Source organism: Urocitellus parryii, chromosome 3, assembly GCF_045843805.1.
Source record: "Urocitellus parryii isolate mUroPar1 chromosome 3, mUroPar1.hap1, whole genome shotgun sequence".
In the NCBI taxonomy this organism is placed as follows: domain Eukaryota; kingdom Metazoa; phylum Chordata; class Mammalia; order Rodentia; family Sciuridae; genus Urocitellus; species Urocitellus parryii.
In genome coordinates this window covers 189,459,384-189,478,710 of record NC_135533.1, presented here as the reverse complement: position 1 = coordinate 189,478,710, position 19,327 = coordinate 189,459,384, and the positions used below count along the sequence as shown (strand labels likewise).

At 42.5% G+C, this 19,327-nt stretch overlaps 1 protein-coding gene across 2 annotated transcripts in view; it reads right to left on the bottom strand.

Moving 5' to 3' along the window:
* Positions 1–19,327, bottom strand: part of Gpd1l (glycerol-3-phosphate dehydrogenase 1 like) — an 85,551-nt gene that overhangs the window by 689 nt on the left and 65,535 nt on the right. The window lies entirely within an intron of this gene.

Sequence of the window (19,327 nt, the reverse complement as noted above, 5' to 3'; positions counted from 1 at the left end):
AGACACTGACTCCTAGGGATAGAGGATTCTGAGCATAGCAAGAAAACCATAGTGTCCCGTCAGCACTGTGACCTTCAAGCCTGCCTGCTTTGCAGAAACTTTCTCACCAACAACCTTTTGATGATAAAATCTATATAATAAACACATGGAGCCAGCTCTGGGCCACTGTTCTCGATCAGAGTTCCGTTTCCCACCTGATTCTGCTTTTCTCTCTAAATGTTTGTGTTTTTCTTAATCCCCCATCACTCCTCGGTGGGTTCTGAATTAATGGCCGCGGTACCTGGCCAGGCATGCGTGGCTCTGCTCAAGTGATGCCAGTGTCCTGGTTCTCTGTGAGCACTTTCTTCTCTGTGTGATGCAGACCCACCAAAAGAAGCCAAGAGATGGGCATATTTGGAATATCCTTTCTCCAGAGTGCAGGGAAAAAAAGTATTCTGTTCAACCCTGGAGAGAATGCTTGACTCAGCCCAGGTTGCTTACCCTCAGATTTATGTTTTGGTCACAAACTGTATAGAAGTAAATCTGAGGACTGGGGTTGGGGCTCAGTGGTGGAGCGCTTGCCTAGCATGCATGAGGCACTGGGTTCGATCCCCAGCACCACATAAAAATAAATAAATAAAATAAAAGTAAAGTGTCCATCTACAACTAAAAATATTTATTTAAAAAGAAAAGCAAAGAAAAAAGCGAAGTTTTCTTCCCTTCCAGAGTGACTGCCCACTGGGGCATTAGCCCTCCATAGGAGGTCTCCTTCTTCCTCCTCTCCCCCTTGACTTCTTCCCCTGCCTTCCCTTTAAATTACCCAGAGCCAAGCACAACATGAGCAGTGGGACTGTTATGGGCCCCCAGTTGGTGCTGTAGAATTCTGTAGCCCCACAGGTTCCTTGATCTCTTCCCTGCACAGGCTCCCTAGCCAGCCTGCGTCACTTTGGTTTCTTTGTCCTTAGAATGGCTCTTGAGCTGCCAGGAGCCTAGTTGTAAACACCTGGCAGTGTCCACACCACCCTCCCCCAGTAGTCCTTAGCCAACTCCCCTCCTGCCCCCTCAGCTGCCCATGGAACGGAGTCGAAATGACCCTCTGTGAGGTGTGTTTGATTTGCACTTTAGCTTGGCCTTTTCCCCCTTCTCTGTCCCCTATCTAGTGCCCACTCCCCCCCTCCCCCGACTTTCTCCTGTGAATATTTCCTGATGGGTCAACTTTCACGTGAATCCCAGTCTCAGGGTCTGCCTCTGGGAAATTCAACTGAAGGCATTTCTAATAGTCCAAGAAACTGACAAGTAAATGGCACAAGCTCAGTAAAGAATGTGATTGACACGGAGATTTAAACCCGGGTCCCTTCTGCTCTCTAGTCCCCAGAGCTCCCGTTTTTTGATACTGCTTCCTGAGATGAGGCCATCAATGAACATCTAGGTGTCTCCATAGGAGGACAGTTCTGGGCTGCTGGGAAGGGCCAGCCAGGCCAAGCCAGCCCCCTCTGTATCCACTGTCCCAGGAGTCTTTAAACAGTTCTTTGAAGGTAGACTTTGCACCCCTACTCTTTCTCCGAAAAAACTTCTCAATATCAAGGTATCAGGGGCCAATACTCATCCATGATAAAGTTTTCACTTTTCCAAAGTGAAAAGGGGGAAAAGTCAATATTACAAATTATGTATGACACAAAATCTACTGTTTTTTTGTGACACTGGGGATTGAACCTAGAGGTGCTCTACCACTGAGCCACATCCATCCCCAGTCCCTTTTTTTTTTTTTTTTTTTTCATTTTGAGACAGAGACTCACTAAGTTGCCAAGGCTGACCTCAAACTTGGACTTGAGGTCCTCCTGCCTCAACCTCTCAAGTTGCTAGGATTATAGGCCTGCACCACTGCATCAGGAAAAATGTATTCAGTTCAAAGTATTCTCCTTCACTTTGTTTCTTTCCTACATTTTGAATGTTTAAATATTTTGTGTGGGGCTGGGGTTGTGGCTCAGTGGTAGAGTGCTTGCCTAGCATGTGTGAGGCACTGGGTTCGATTCTCAGTACCACATATAAATAAATGAATAAAATAAAGGTTCATCAACATCTAAAACATATTTTTAAAAAATATTTTGTGTGTACATGTATGTGGTAGTAGGGGGCGGGGGGGCACCCGGGGGGGCACCCATGGTGCTGGGGATGGGACCCTGGGCCTCATGCGTGCTAGGCAAGTGCTCTACTGCTGAGCTGCAGCCCCAGCCTTAAACATCATTTTTAAAAAATATGAGATGATAATAAAATTAGATGATAGCTGAATTTTTAGAATGACATTATATGACAAAATCAACACTGGTACTCTTATTACAGATATCTTTAAATATTTTTTTAATTGTTGATGGATCTTTATTTTATTCATTTATTTGTATGGGGTGCTGAGAATTGAACCCAGTGCCTGTGAGGCAAAGGCTTTACCACTGAGACACAACCCCAACCCTTATTACAGATTTTTATGAAGGTAAGACCAGAACAATTTTATTCATCTGGAAATTCAGTAGCTCTTAAGTTAGCATCCCAGGTAGTGTACCAGGACCTGAAAGTGTCAAGCAACCTTGTTATCTTCCTTTATCAGGACCACCAGTGTTAACTGATGACAAGTGACACAGTCCCACTGGTATGAGGCCAAAGGGAATTTTCCAAGGCTCTCATTATTGCAAGAAAGTGCTCCTGAACCTCAGAGACAAGGCAGCTTGGCTGTGGGTGCCCAGGGGGTGAGATGTGAAAGAAGGCGGCGCTGCACAGAAATGAGAGGCAGGATGGGAGCCAGAGGTACAGCCAGAAGGAGGCTGTCCCGAACTGACAGACCAAGAGCTGTCCACCACGGGCAAGAAGCCCTGACCTTGAGGCCTGCTGTCCTGGAGGAATCACGCCTAGCAACGGTGCTTCCCCTCCTCCGTGGGATGACAAGGAACGTGCCCAGGGCCCTGATAAATTGAGCTCCCTGCTGCCATCCCAAGGGAGAACTTGTATTGCTTTACAGACCCAATTCTGGCAATAGAGCTAGAGGTTTAGGTGGAAGTGGTGGAGATTTATGTTGCAAGAGGCAAAGCCAGCCGCTTTAACAATAAATGGGATCCATTTCTCTTTGGAGTTTCTGCTGTGGGAAGGTGGGAAGTTGCAAGCTTTCCGGTTGCTGATGACCATAAGCAACTCACATGTGTTTCTCAGAACAACTCTTTGGTTGAACGCATCCCATTTTGAATGCCAGCCTCGGCTCGAAAAAGTAAGAAGCCACTTGAGACCACCTGAATAAAATCTAGCTGGGGGGGTGGGAGGGCCAGATATTCAAGCCTTTCCATGAACTGAATCCAGCTGAAAAAATCACAGCCTTCAATTTCCCAATTCCAGCTTCAACAAAGCAGAATTTAAAATAAGTTTTCAGAACTGTTAATGCTTTGACATTTTTAATCTTGGGTGTTTTCCTAGGTGATGGATGGTGGGCCATTTTTGTTTTGTTTTCTTCTTAATGTTTTCCTGTATTTAAGGAAACCCAAGACACACAATTTTAGGGAACATAAAATTCTTCACTAAGTAGAATCAGTGACCCATCAAGTGCTGCTGGAACCCTTCAGTGAAAGAGAATATATGGTTGTGCAAGACTGTTCATCTTGTTGGCTGGACAGGTATCCCGGTGAGAAGGGGATTACATTAGACCTGAACCTGCCTGTCTCTCACTCATGAGTTTATTTCTGGGCTCCAGACTAAGATCTACAATTCTACTCCTTTGCCCCCACAGCCCTCTGGATATTTTAAGATTACTATCAAGTCCATCCCACCCATTCAGCCCAGGCTCCCTGTTGCATCTCCAGACTCAGATCCCATACCATGCTGAGGGTCCTCCTCAAGATGGATTTGCATTTTAAGTAGAGAGTGGAATGGTGGTTTCCCGAGTGGGAAGGGGCTGGAAAGTTTGGTCCATAGGTATAGCTAGAGTTCCATGGAAGACATAATGTCTGGTGTTCTGGCTCCCAATAGAGTGTCTATAAAAAACAATAATGTCGGGCTGGGGTTCTAGCTCAGTGGTAGAGAGCTTGCCTACCACATGGGAGGCCCTGGGTTCAATCCTCAGCACCACATAAAACTGAAATAAAGATATTATGTCCATTTACAACTAAAAAAATAAATATTAAAAAAAATAATGTACTGTATATTTCCAAAAAGCTGGGCTGGGGCCATAGCTCAGTTGGTAGAGTGCTTGCCTCATAGGTACAAGGTCCTAGGTTCAATCCCCAGCACCACACACACACACACACACACACACACACACACACAAAGGCTAGAATAGCTGGGTATGGTGCTATAAACCTCTCATTCCAGCAGCTCAGGAGACTGAGGCAGGAGGATCACAAATTCAAGGCCAACCTCAGTTGGCCTTGAATGAGTGAGGCCCTAAGCAACTTAACAAAACTCTGTCACCAAAAAAAAAAAAAAAAGAATAAAAAAAAGCTGGAAGTAAGGATTTTGAATATTTCACAAAAAAAGATAAATGTATATTTGAAGAGATAAATATGATTAACCTGATTTGGACATCATACAATGTATATAGGTGTATAAAAACATTATGGGGGGGCGGGGGTCATAGCTCAGTGGTAGAGTGCTTGCCTAGCATGTGTGAGGCACTGGGTTCGATTCTCAGCACTGTATATAAATAAATAAAGGTCCATTGATAACTAAAACAATATTAAAAAATAAACAAAAACATTATGGGGTACCCCATAAACATGAATAATTTTTATATATCAATGTTTTAAAAAGATGGATCTTCATTTTCAATGTTCCCTCTGAAAGTGGAGTGCCTGTGTTGAATGTTGTATTTCTTCATCCCTTTAACAACTATGCACTGAGCACCTGCCTTGGACCAGGCACTCATCCAGAACCTAGGAGAGGGCGAGCTGGCCCAATTCCTGCTCACTGAACTTACATACCCCAAATGAGCTAGGTGTGTGCAGAGTGGCAGGGTGGGGGTGGGGGTTGTTTTATTTCTCATGACCTCCACTCTTTTATCCCACTTGTGTAGCCTAAAGCTGTTATCTTCTTTGGTTTCCACAATAAGCCGTCTTTCACACAAACTGGGACAAGGCCAGGCACCTGTCATTCTGTACCCATGCAGGTTTATTTATTTTGTACTCAAAAGCAGTGGTCATTTCCTTTTGTTCTGTTGGTTACATCTTGGCATTCTAATCTGTTGAAATCATTTAATATTGATTATAATTGAAGGCTGTGATTATACCAACTTTTTCTTAAATTTGCCATTTCTCTTACTTTAGGGTCATCTGTACCCCGCTAATCCTTGCCTCACCCTTTTAGAAAGGGAAGTTCAGCCATCTAAATGCAATGTCCAGTTTACCTTCAGTTATGTCAAAAAGATGACCTTGAAAAATTGTCCAAGGTCCACAAAGACAGCTGCTAAATACTTTGTTGGTAATTTTACAGCCTGGGCTAGTGGAGAATATTCTATTTTTATGTTCATTGTTGAGAGAATCAGGTAACAACAGGAAAGCAAATCCTAGTGAGTGAGATCAGATAATCGCAGACAATGGGCTGTCGGGTCACAGGCACAAAGCTTCTGGTTGAGCCTGAGGGGAGTTGGGAGTCTCCTCCCAACAGTGGAGCTTCCGGTTCCAGGTAGTTCACAGAGCAGAACTCCCAGCCAGAACAAAGGGGCCTCTGATTTATGAGTGGGGGTAGCATTCCATGAAGTAAGACAGGGAAATAAAATGGTTCCTGCTTATGCTGATCCAGGCTGTGCCCCGGGCCTGTGGTGTGTGCACCTCTGTGTGTGTGTGTGTGTGTGTGTGTGTGTGGCATGAGTGTGTTACTCCTCACAGTCCCACTGCCCAGTATTTTGCAGTATTGGTCAGGTAAAATTCTTAAACCAAATATTACTTGTCATCTTGTTTATAGGGTCTGACAGATTTATTTATTCTATTGTCTGATTTTAAAGCCCTTAATTCTCATAACAAGTTAATGGACCCCTTTTCAACTTGGAAAGAAAATAGTTCTGGAAATACTTTTTAAAAATTAGATGTGCAAGTATGTTCTTGATAGCTCAGCATTTACTACTCCTGGGTATGGATCCCAAGAATAAGGAGAAGAACGTTCATTGCAGCATCCTGTGATGGAGGGCTTGGAAGCAACCTAGGTGTCCATCCCTCAGAGAGCAGAAAGCAAACTGTTAAAGAGAAGCAAACCATGGAATTCTTGGGCCAGCCAAAAGCAATGAACTGAGGGCACACATAACATATGGACAGATCTTGAAAACGTGATGTCAAATGATGAAACTTTAAAAATAGAGGGAGGGGCTGGGGCTGCAGCTCAGTGAGAGCATCTGCCTCGCACGTGTGAGGCCCTGGGTTCAATCCTCAGCACCACAGAAGAATAAATAAATAGATTTTTTAATAAAAAGATTTTAAAAAAATAGAGGGAGATCTAGAATAGTGCTACTCAGTATGCTTCAGTGACCAGCAGCTTCCTCCGGTCCCCAGCATCCTAGAGGACCTGCTACAAATGTAGGAGCTCAGGCCCCATAAAGACTTGTTGGATCTCTCCCTTCTGGTGGGCTCCAAGAATCTGTTTTCTCCAGGTGATTCTGATGGAGCTAAAGTGAATTACCATTTATATGCTGTGTGTGTGTGTGTGTGTGTGTGTGTGTGTGTGTGTGTGTTGCCAGGGATTGAACTCAGGGATTAAAACATGCTAGGCAAGCATTCTACCACAGTGCTACATCCCTAGCCTTTTTAAATTTTTTTTTTTTTTAATTTTGAATGGGTTTGACTAAGTGGCTCAAGCTGGCTTCAAATCTGACTCTCCAGCCTCAGCCTCCTGAGTGGACATGTGCTGCCATGCTGGACCCCATTTATATGCATTTTAAATGTATCCATACATTGAACAAGTCTCCACAGTTTTCAAAGATAGGTTCATAGTGGAACCCAAAGCTCCGTCCCTGTCCCCAATGCCAATCGATGCCAATTTAATAACAAAGACAGGGTTTTAAGAAAAAGGAAAAAGGTTTATTGTTGTGCTAGCAAAGGAGAAACACAGGGGACTCCTGTCCCAAAGGCTTTGACTCTCCCAATCAGGAGGAACAGGTGCAGGTTAAAGAAATTTTTCAAGGGTTACATTCCAGAAAGGGGTTCCAGGGCACCCAGATGGCTGTCAGGATTCACTTGTTGATTTGGGAGACATTCACTTCCCAGATCCTCAGCAGACATTTCCTTCCTACAGTGGGTATGTTCAAGGGCAGTTAACTAGGGAAAGAAAAGATAACTCTGTCTCCCTAATCTTGTTAGGGAGGGAAAAGGGAAGAAGAGAGAAAAAACATTAAAAAAAAAAAAAGAAAGAAAGAAACCTTAGTGGCACATGCCTGTAATTCCAGGGTATCAGGAGGCTGAGGCAAGAGGATCACGAGTTCAAAGCCAGCCTCAGCAACAGCCAGGCGCTAAGCAACTCAGTGAGACCCTGTCTCTAAATCAAATACAAAATAGGGCTGGGGATGTGGCTCAGTGGTCGAGTGCCCCTGAGTTCAACCCCTGGTACCAAAATAAATAAATAAACAAACCTTAGAGCAATGAGGGCTACATTCAGAAGGTGAAGGGACCACTGTTACAATAGCAAGGAAATACTACACCTTATGGCCATGACTGTGGGGAGACATGTAGAATGGGAATGCAGAAAAGAGATGGAGGCGGGAGAATCCAATAAAATAAAGAAGAAGGTATGGTTCAGGCAGAGGATATCGAGTCACAAGCTGAATATATAATAGCAGGGCCTTAATTCTGTAACTAATATTGTAAAGGGTCCGGCGGAGCATCGGAGGGAGAGACCACACAAGAGACTGGCTTCATGCAATTGCAGAGGGGGATTTATTGGGGATCCATTCCAGCGTGCTGGGGCTCCGTGCTCACTCAAGAAGGGAGAGCAGCCCAGAGCCCAGAGCAGAGGTCAAGCAGAGCTTAAGTACACTTTTTGGAGAGGGCGGGGGGGCTTTGCATATATCAGAACAAATCATCATGAGGCGCGGGAAAATTGAACAACAACTCTGAGACAGGATTAGTACATTCATTGGCGGGAACAGTCTGGGCAGGGGTGATTGGTCACTCCTAAGCGGGGTACACATTTAAACTGATTGGTTTTGGGACCTGGATGCTTACGTGCCGAGCTACTTGGAGCCCTTAGCTATTAAACAACCAGGGAACCAGGAGAAATATTTACTGGGCAGTTCAGGTATTGTCCTAACAGCTACAGGGATTACAGGTTCCGGGGGTAGCAGAAGAATTTTAACAATACCTAGTCTTTACTTTTTAGCCCAGGCCTTGCCATTTAGAAACTTTACAATGCCCGGTCTTTTACACTTTAACTCAGACTTTTGCAGCTTAGAATCAGCTTAGAAATTTTACCTTTACAATATTAAAAATATCTGCTGGGTTCCAAAAACTCTCAGAAGAAAACTGAAGAGAGAATGAGAACTTCAGATTCTGAGGAATTTTAGTCCACCCACTCTGAAATCGCCAGCAGAGGACATTTGGTGAGGCAAATTCTGCTCGCTTATGAGAAGAAAATCATTTCCTCCTGCTCCCTAAGCAAATATTTAAAGAATATCATTTTGAGGATACCAAATTATTTGCCTGCCAGAGATGTCCGCATACCTTGCTCTGGCCCTAGAGGATTAACTTATTTTTTAGAGAGCCACAATGCAGGTGAGAAGCTGCAGGTAGAGACAAATATAGGACATGACCAGAGAATTGGCTCTGAGGTGCCTCAGCCTCCACAGCAGGGGAACTGAAATGACCACAAGAAGACTGACCTCTTTCCTGTTTGGTTTTGTCTTCTGTTAGAGAATCTTACTTCTGACTGTTGGGAAAAGCTGAGCCTCAAGCAGGAGGTAATGAAGGTGCCAAGGGAACAGAGGCAGCTCCTAGGTGTCACGGCAGACAGGGTGGCACTGTGCCCAAGAAGGCCTGTGCGTCCCAAGGCAAGCAGCCCCTCGTTTATCTGAACACTCCCCCCATGGTGGAGTCACTGAGTGGCTGCCTGGGCTAGTTGATGGTGAAAGTCCACAGGCTGGGAGTGGGGAGAGCTGGGTTCTCTCTGGGTTCTAGAACAGGAGACCACATCATTATCATTCAGACTGTGGCACTTTTTATTTATTTTTTGGTCCTGGAGATTGAACCCAGGGGGACTTAACCACTGAGCCACATCCGGCCCTGTTTTTGTTTTATTTTGAGACAGGGTCTTGCTAAGCTGCTTAAGGCCTCCCTAAATTCTGAGGCTGGCTTTGAACTCATGGTCTTCCCGCCTCAGCCTCCAGAGTTGCTGGGATTACAGGTGTGCGCCACCGTGCCTGGCTGTGGCGTCTTTTAAAACCTCCAAATACTTCTTTATGTATTTCCTAAACCCCCAAACATTCCACATTGATAACCGTACAGTTTCTAAGCCAAAGACTTTAATCAGAGTTTACCACATGACCAGCTAATGTACTTTCTTTTCCATCCAGGATCAAATCCCTTAGCATTCTGCGATGGTTTGAATGTGTCCCCCCAAGTTCCTGTAATGAAAACTTTATCCCCAGTTCATATGTGGATAGTATTTGGAGGTGGGGGTCTTTGGGAGGTAATGGAGGGGGCACATAGTTCCTGATGGCTTTATAAGAAGAGGAAGAGAGATCCAAGCTGGCACACTTATTCTGTCTTGCTGTGTGATGTCCTTCACCCTGTTATAATGCATCAGGAAGGACCTCACCGGAAGCAGGAAACTTGGTATGGGACTTCCCAGCCTCCAGAACTGTAAGACATAGTCTCTGCTCTTTATGTGGTCTGTAGTGTTATGTTATAGCAGCAGAAAACAAACTATGCACCTGTTGCATTTAACTGTTGTTTTTCTTTAATCTTCTTTAATCTAGAATAGTTCCTTGGTCTTTTTGATCAGCTTCAGTTTATGTATTTTTCACAAAAAAGTGCTGTTTGGTACAATGTTGTCCATTTGTGTATTATTACTGATAATCCTAACCTTGGTCACTGGGTTTAAGAGTCTGTCGGATTCCTCCTCTATAACATGACTTTGTAATTATAACATTCTTCGGGGGAAATACTTTGAAACTATGCACATACCAAGCAGGTGTTTTGAGAGTAAATAAAAATAAAGGCTCATCCCACAATATAAATATAAATATATATATATATATACACTTAACTAATTAACACTAGAAGGGAACTCCTAAACCTGATAAAGAGCATCTACAAAAATATCCCATGACTAGCATTGTATTTTACCATGAAAGACAGAATGTGTTGAATGTGTTTCCTAAATCAGGAGCAATGATAAGAATGTCAGCTCTCACTATTTCTATTCAATATTTAACTAGCTAACAAGCTAATGAGGCAAGAAAATAAAAGAAAAGACATTCAAATTGGAACAAAAGAAGTACATTATGTGTCATCTATTTGCAGGTAATGTAAGTTTGTATGTAAAATCATAAAGTATCCACTAAACATTATTAAGACAAATAAACAAGTTCAGCAAAGTTTCAGGATATAAAATCAATACACAAAAAATCAATTGTATTTTTACAGATTTGCAATGAAAAATCTGAAAATGAAATCAATTTTTAAAATACAAGTATCAAAAAGAATAAAATAATAAGAAATACATTTCAAAAAGAATAAAATAATAAGAAATACAAGTATCAAAAAGAATAAAATAATAAGAAATACATTTAATAAGTATAAGAATGGTATACTCAAATTATAAAACACGATTAAAAAAAATTGATGATGATCTGAGAAGATGAAAAGACATCCCATGTTCATGAATTGGAAGACTTAATGTTGTTAAGATGGCAATATTTCCCAAATTGGTCTACAGATTCAATGAAGTCCTTATAAAAATCCTAGTATTATGTATTTGAAAAAGAATGAATACCAATTCTTCACAAACTTCAAAAAAATAGAAGAAGGAACATTTTTTTTTTCCATAGAAATGCATGAGCTGATCTTAAAAATCAAATGGACAGCAAGGCATGGTGGCACACACCTGTAATCCCATCGGCTTGGGAGGCTGGAGCAGGAGGATAGAAAGTTCAAAGCCAGTCTCAGCGAAAGCAAGGCACTAAGCAACTTAGTGAGACCCTGTCTCTAAATAAAATACACAAATAGGGCTGGGGATGGGGCTCAGTGGTTGAGTGCCCCTGAGTTCAATCCCCAGTACCCCTCCCCCCAAATCAAATGGATAGGTTAATTAGCCTTGTTCATTCCATATTTTGATTATAAATATATATTATTTAATTGGTCAATTAAAATTCATAATTATTAATATGTTAATTTTTAAAATTTAATTTAAGGAGCTGGGGTTGTGGCTCAGTGGTGGAGTGCTTGTCTAGCATAAGTAAGTCACTGGATTCCATCCTCAGCACCACATAAAAATAAATGAATAGAATAAAGGTATTGTGTTCATCTACAACTAAAAAATATATATTTAAAAAGATTAATTTAAAAATGTAAAATAAAGCCCAACAGTAATAAGAAATAATAAAAGAAAGTCATATGAAAATCCAGGAGACCCAGAATAACCACACAATCTTGAAAAGGAAGAGCTAAGTGGGAGGACTTACTTTTTTTTCAAAAATTATTATAAAGCTATAGTATTGAAAATACTATGGTAGCCAGGCATTACACATCTGTAATCCCAGCAGCTCAGGAGGCTGAGGCAGGAGGATCACAAGTTCAAAGCCAGCCTCAGCAATTTATCAAGGCCCTAGACAATTTAGGGAGACTCTATCTCAAAATGGAAAATAAAAAGGGTTAGGGATGTGGCTCAGTGGTTAAGCACCCCTGGGTTCAATCCCTGGTATGACAAAAAAATAAAACAAAAAAACAAACAAAAACTCAGGGTAAAAAGATGGCTCAATTAAAAAAAAAAAAGAGCAAAGTAACCGAATACACAATTCCTCAAAAAATATTCAAAAGGCCAATAAGCACATGAAAAGATGCTCAATATAATCAGTCATCAGGGAAAATGAAAACTGAAACCACAAGGAGGTACTACCTCACACCCAACAGGATGGATCAAAGAGGAAAGACAGATGGTTTGGGCAAGGATGTGGAGGATAGGAACCTTCACTGATACTGGCAGAAATGTAAAATGATGTGGCCGCTTTGGAAAAGCCTGGCTGTCCCTCGAATGTTAAACATAGAGTCACCATAGGACCCGGCAATTCCACTCTTATTATTTTTCTCCTTATAGCCAAGAGAATTGAAAACATATGTTCACACAAAACCTACACAGATGTTCCTAGCAGCATTTTGCATAATTGCCAAAAAATGGAAACAACTCAAACGTCCATCCACTGATGAAATATGGGATAGACAGACAATGAAATACCATTCAGGAAATAAAAGGAAATAAAGGACTTATACATGCTAGGACATAAAGAACCTTAAACATGACGCTAGGAAAAAAAAAATAAAAATAAAAGCCAAACAAACAAACAACAATAAAAACCAATATGATTCTGCCTGAAATAAGCCAGATACAAAGGGACACATATTGCGGGATTCCATTTATATGTCCAGAATATGCAAATTCACAGAGACAGGAAGTAGATGAACACTGCCGGCAGATGGGGGCAGGAAGAATGGGGAATAAGTGTGGATGGGTATGGAGTTTCCAAACCTCCTGGGATTACCTGGGACTGGGGGACGTCCCCGGGAAGCGGTTGGGTGGGGGACTTTCAATGCTATAGCTGGGACAGTTCCAGGCAAACCAAACAAATTGATCACCCTAGTCCACATCTATCAGTGAATAAGGTAAGTTCGATTGTCTTGGAGGTCTCTTCTCGCTGCTTACACATTCTTTGAGATTTGTGGAAAAGACAACCACAGCCACACACAAGCTCCAAAACAAGAAAAGCCTGTTTTTCCTTCCCTATCTGGTGACTGATAGTCCCTTGGCAAGCTTGCTGCCCATACCTCCTGGCCACTTCCAGGGCCTCATAGTGACAGCAAAGGACCCTGGACATGGGAGAAATGTGGACACCACTCATCTAAAGCAACCCCCCCTGCTCTGTCTCAAACCTCGAACCAAAGAGCACAGGAGGTGGACCCAGGCCTTGAATACTTTCTAGAAAGCTGCCCAGGGGATCCAACTGTGTAGCCAGGTGTGAGAACCCGTCTACTCCTTCCGCTGATTGGACCAAAGGTTGCTGAGAAATCTGAGCTGAGCCAGTCTCCCAGGAGTTTGAACTCACACTCTCTGGAAAGCTGCAGACAGGCTGGAGAGGCCCTAGTAGACCAGGTGGTGGGAAGGAATGGAGGACAGGGGAAAGATAGGAAGACCCAGGGAAACTGAGCCTGCAGGAAGGCAGACGTGTAGGGAGGTCAGAGGCAGAGTCCCTGGTCCATGCTTCCCTTCCAGGGCTTTCCTAATTCTAGACTTTTGCTTTTTTTTGTCTTTTTGGATATCAGGGATTGAACTCGGGGGCACTCGACCACTGAGCCACATCCCAGCCCTATTTTGTATTTCATTTAGAGACAGGGTCTCACTGAGTTGCTTAGCGCCTTGCTTTTGCTGAGGCTGGCTTTGAACTCGAGACCCTCCTGCCTCAGTCTCCTGAGCCACTGGGATTACAGACATGTGCCATCCTGCCAGGCTAGTCTTTTGCACTTGAATAATAAATCCTCTCTTTCTCTCTCTGTCCCTCCCTCTTTGCAACGGTAGAGTAGAATGTGTTTTCCAAAGATGGCTACAGCAATATCCTATCCCACATACTCTCCACAATGAGACTTGAGGTGGCATACAATATTCCTCTCCTCTCCCATTGAATCTCGGCTGAGCCCATGTTGTCATCAACAACAGGCAGAGGAGGCAACACAATGTGACTTCCAAGCCTAGGTCAGAAAAGCCAGGTAGCTTCTATGTGGTACCCTTGGGATGCTCACTCAGGGAGACCTGAGTACCATGAAGGAAATCTGTCCACCTAAGACCACGCTCTGATTAGGTCACGTGATGTTCTCCAGTCAACAGGTCCAGCCAAGTCCAACCATCCAAACACGTCAGCAGAGGTGAGTGAAAACATCTTGGATGTCCAGACTAGCCACACTTCACTGAGCCACCCAGGTCAACATCATAAGAGACTGAGGAGCTGCCCAACCCAAGCCTGTGAATTCCCAGTCCACAGAATCTGCCAGATGCAGTAAAATGGCTATTGTTGAAGTGACTAAGTTTTAGGGCAATTTGTTCCACAACTGTAGTAACCAGGACAGGTAGCCTAAGGCAACCTGTCCCCATTTCTAACTCACCCTTGGTTTGGTTGTCACCAGGCCCCCAACCACTAACCTCCCACCACAAGTGGGTGAATTCACTGTGACTAGAAATGGATGATGATGTTCAGTCACTATAGTTCTGAAAGTCACATATTACAATTATAAAGTATTATTAGAAAATACAAGTGATTTTTTTTTAATGTGGGAAGATAAACATGATGTAAAATTTACCATCATAACCCACTTTGAGATGCACGGCTCAGTGGCATTGAGGTTCATTCACATAGTCATGCAAACAGCACCACCAACTACCTCCAGAGCTTTTTATCTTGCAAATTTCCTGAAACTTCCCATTCTTCCCCTTCCTCTCAGCCTTGGCAGCCACCCTCCAGCTTTCTGTCTCAATGAATTTGGCTACTCTAGGTACCTTATTGTAAGCCAAATCATACAGCATTTATCCTTTTTTAGTCTGGCTCATTTTATTTAACAGAATGTCTTTGAGTTTTATGTCTCTTCAAGTTTAATTTCTTTTTCAAAGATTTTCCTTCCTTTTGAAAGTTAAATAATATTCCATTGTCTATTCATACCACATTTTGTTTATTCATCTCTTGGTGAAACCTGGGGCTGCTTCTGTCTTTGGATATTACAAATAATGCCCAACGAATATAGATGTACAAATATCTGTGCAAGAGCTTGCTTTTTATTCCTTTGTGTATATGCCTAGAAGTGGAATTATTAGATCACATGGTAATTCCATTTTTAATTTTTTGAGGAACGTGGTACTGTGTTCTATAGGGGCTGTACCTTGCACATCTCACCAGCAATGTCCAATAGTTCTAATTTCTTCCTATCCTCATCAATACTTGTTGTTATCTGGGTTTTGAGAGAGAAAAAGAGAGAGAGAGAAACTTTTTACTTTATGGGTGTGATGTGGGATCTCATAGTAGATTTGATTTGCATTATTAATGATTAGTAATATTAATTAAGCATGTTCTCTTGTGTGTTAGCCCTTTGTATATCTTTCAAGAAATATCTATTCAAATCCACTGCCCATTTTAAAAACCAAGTTGTTTAAAGGTTGTTGCCACGGAGTTGTAGAGAGTGATCATCTAAGAATCAATGATCATATATTCCAGATATTAATCCTTTATCAGTTATATGATTTGCAAATATTTTCTCCCATTCTGTGAGCTGCCTATAAAAAAAACATTAAAAAGACTTCTAAGCATGATACTGAATCAGAAATCATGGGTAGAATATTCAGTAGATTTGGCTAAAAAAGTAAAAGAAGTAGCTGTGATAAGAATACCATAAACCAAATCAAAAGGCAAAGGAGCCGGGCGCGGTGGTGCATGCCTGTAATCCCAGCTGCTCGGGAGGCTGAGTCAGGAGGATCGAGAGTTCAAAGCCAGCCTCAGCAAAAGCGAGATGCCAAGCAACTCAGTGAGACCCCATCTCTAAATAAAATACAAAATAGAGCTGGAGATATGGCTCAATGGTCGAGTGCCCCTGAGTTCAATCATAAACTCCAATAAAATCAATCAGGTCTTATATGACATAGAGTCATATAAGAAGAAATATACCATTCTTTCTACTCATGGAATATCGTGTGCAAGCAAAACTGAGCCTTGCCTCCTTTAGGTCCTAGGGGTAGAGGAAAGCAGATGCTTTGAACACAAATTCTACCCCTAAATTGATGAACTTCTGAGCATTTCCTGTAAGTTGCTGAGTGCTTAATGCTAGCAACTTTATCCCAGACTTTTGCAAGGCTGCTCTCTGAAGCCACGACCGTTGTAGAAATGATAACCCTGTAAGAAAATTAATGGTTTTCTGTCATGAACACATCAACTTTAAATTCAGTACCTCAGTAATTTTGCCATATTTGACTTTAATGACCTGCTGTGTTTATTTTCACGGTACTGGGAATAGAACTCACTCATGCTCTGCCATTGAGCTAGACCCTCAGGTTCTTTCTCAAATTTCATTTTGAGACAGGGTCTCACTAAATTGCCCAGGTAGCCTTGAACTTGTGATCCTCCTTCATCAGCTTTCTGAGTAGCTGGGATTACAGGTGTGCCCCGCCTGTTGTGTTTTTTTATTGGGTGAGCAATTCCTTCTGAGAGCCTCTTATGTCTTGCAAGTAAACATCTTCCTTTTCTAAACCCTCTTATCTCTGAACCCTCTATTAACTGATAATTAAACACAAATTAAAATACCAAGATATCATTTTCACCTATTAAATGGGCAAAGTTTTTATTTTTCCAAGACACTGTTAAAGTGTCAGACAGATGAGCAGTAAACTGGGTGCTTTTATATGACTCATAGACAATTTTCTCATATTTGTTGAGAGCTTTTTAAATATGCCCTTTAGCCAGGCATGGCGGTACTCACCTGTGCACACCTGCTAGATGGTATACACCTAGTTACTCAGGAGACTGAGGTAGGAGGATACAAGTTCAAGACCAGCCTTAGCAACTTAGTGAGCCCTTGCCTCAAAAAAAAAAAAAAGTAAATAAAAAGGACAGGGAATATAGCTCAGTAATCAAGTGCCCCTGGGTTCAATCCCTAGAGCCACTAAATAAATAAATAAACAAATAAATAAATAAACCCTTTAAATTCTATAATGCTAGTATTAGTAATTCCACTAATAGATATAATTAGGTCATATTTCTCAAAATCAAAACACTAAAAATGCCATCAACTTACATATAGTTAAATATATTTTCTAAGGGTATTTAACACTATGGGAAAATGCCTTTGTTTTAATGGAAACTAAACAAAGTGGGATCATATGGGGTAATGGAAATTTTGACATCAAATCCATATATGTGGCCAGGTACTGTGGTGCACATATATAATCCCAGCTACTCGGGAGGCTAAGGCTAGAGGATTGCAATTTCGAGGCCAACCTGGGCAGCTTAGTGAGAACTTGTCTCAGAATAAAAACAATTTTTTTAAAGTGCTGGGGCTATGACTCAGTGGTAAAGCACATGCCTAGCATGCATGAGATTCAATTCCTCGTACTGCAAAAATCAAAAACATATATGTGGTGCTTAAAAAAATAGGAAAAAGAAAGCATTTTAATTATCACCCTTTTTGAATTTTTTTTTTTTTTAGTTATAGATGGACAGAGTACCTTTTATTTTATTTTTATGTCCTGAGGATCAAACCCAGTGCCTCACACGTGATAGGCAATTGCTCTACCACTGAGCCACGACCCCAATCCCCTCTTTTTTTTTTTTTTAGGAGAGAAAAAAAAAAAAGATCATTCTATTCTGCTGACATTTAATACCAGAGAACATTAAAACTGATTAAGTTCAATTAATTTGGAATTATATATAATATTGTGTTAAGGCCAGTGAGACTGGATGTCGTGCTTAAGAATGAAGAAAATCAAAGGGAACCAGTAAGAAGAGCGTGTCCAAGAGAGATGGCCCAGTAGGGAGGAGGCAGGGCACAGACCTACAAACCTAGGATGATCAAATATAAACCATCCACAGGGCCCTGTCTCCACCCTGCCCTCTCTCTCTCTCCCTTTTACTCTCTCTCTCTCTCTCTCTCTCTCTCTCTCTCTCTCTCTCTCTCTCACACACACACACACACACACACACACACACACACATGCCTGCTGTTGGAGAAGCTCTCTGAATCGACAAGAACACGCACTCTTCTGCAGATACAAGTACTTAAGTTGAAAGAAACGCTGTTCACATCAAATCCCTGTCGACGGAGCATCTGCGGGAACAGGCGGGCTGCCGTTTGCAGGGGACATCAGAGACGTCTTAGAAGTTGGGATCGGTTATTCTAGAGATTTGCAACACAAATCTTGTTGCAAACAGCCCAAATGCCTTGGGTGGAGATCGCCAATCAACACCATCAGAGCGCTCCCTGAGCGGCAACGGCCAGGTCACTGAATTATTTATTGGAGTTCTAATTTAAAAGAAGGGAACCAGTTTAAAAAAAAAATTAAAAGGCAGGGTAAGGAAGCAGGCAAGTACTAGCTGAAAGAACAGGCTGTTATTTACAAAGGACACCAGGACTGCACAGGTGCAGATCTGTAATGTGATCAGAGAGGCAGCCGACCAGCCAATTAAGCCAAGGGCTTCAGCAAAGATCAAAAACAAAAGTAATTGACTATGGCAGGCCCAAGATACTGAGCAAGCCCTGCTGGCTTCTGTTGGTCCCAGACCTGCCACCCTAGAAAGAGCTTTGGACTGCTGGGTCAAAGGAGGTCTCAACCCTCCCAACCTGAGTCTCCTATCTTGAATTTCCCAGGCTTGAGAACTCTATGGGGTTAAAACCCTCCAAGGAATCTGCTTTAAGTGAGAAGGAAATGTCCCAGATTTGGAATCAGGCAAGTGCTGCACACCTGGGAGAAGTAGCAGGGTTCCCTGGCCCAGTCTGATAGAAATAGATCCATTCAGCAGTTCAGTAATTCAGCTGCACCTGGAGAGAACCCAAGAGGCTATTCGACACCTGTAAGCGCCCTGCCTGGTGTGGATTTCAGGAACCTGGGGGCCTTTGATTCTTATGTGGCCACTCCCTTCCACAAGTCAGGGCGACATAAGCTCTGAGGTGGCTGAAAACGTGGGAGTCAGAAAATGCAGAAGGTCTCGCACCTTCTGGTGTCTGAGTCAGATAACGCAGGACACCTGGAACACGCACGTCCTCTTTGCCTGTTTCCTTGAACTCGAAAAAGTGGCCTCAACCATGATGGTAGGGCATTGCCACTATGCCATCTAGGTTAGATGGAGGGCAGGACTATAAATGACAAGGGGACATAGACCCTCCTCGAACCCCCCCCCCCCACACACACACGGAAAATGGCAGAACCTCTTTTGGATATGAGAAGCAGATGTCAATCTGCTCAGTCCCTTCCATGAGATGGTCCTGCAGTTATCACCATGACAAAACCTGACAGGGGACAGGATCATGCATTAGGAAGCCAATACAGGGAAGGAAATCCTCTGAGAGATGAGAAGGGAGCAGAAATAGACTTGCTTGTTGCAGCCACAGCTTCCTTAGCAAAGATAAGATCAGGATTGGGTTTATTTAAAAAGAGA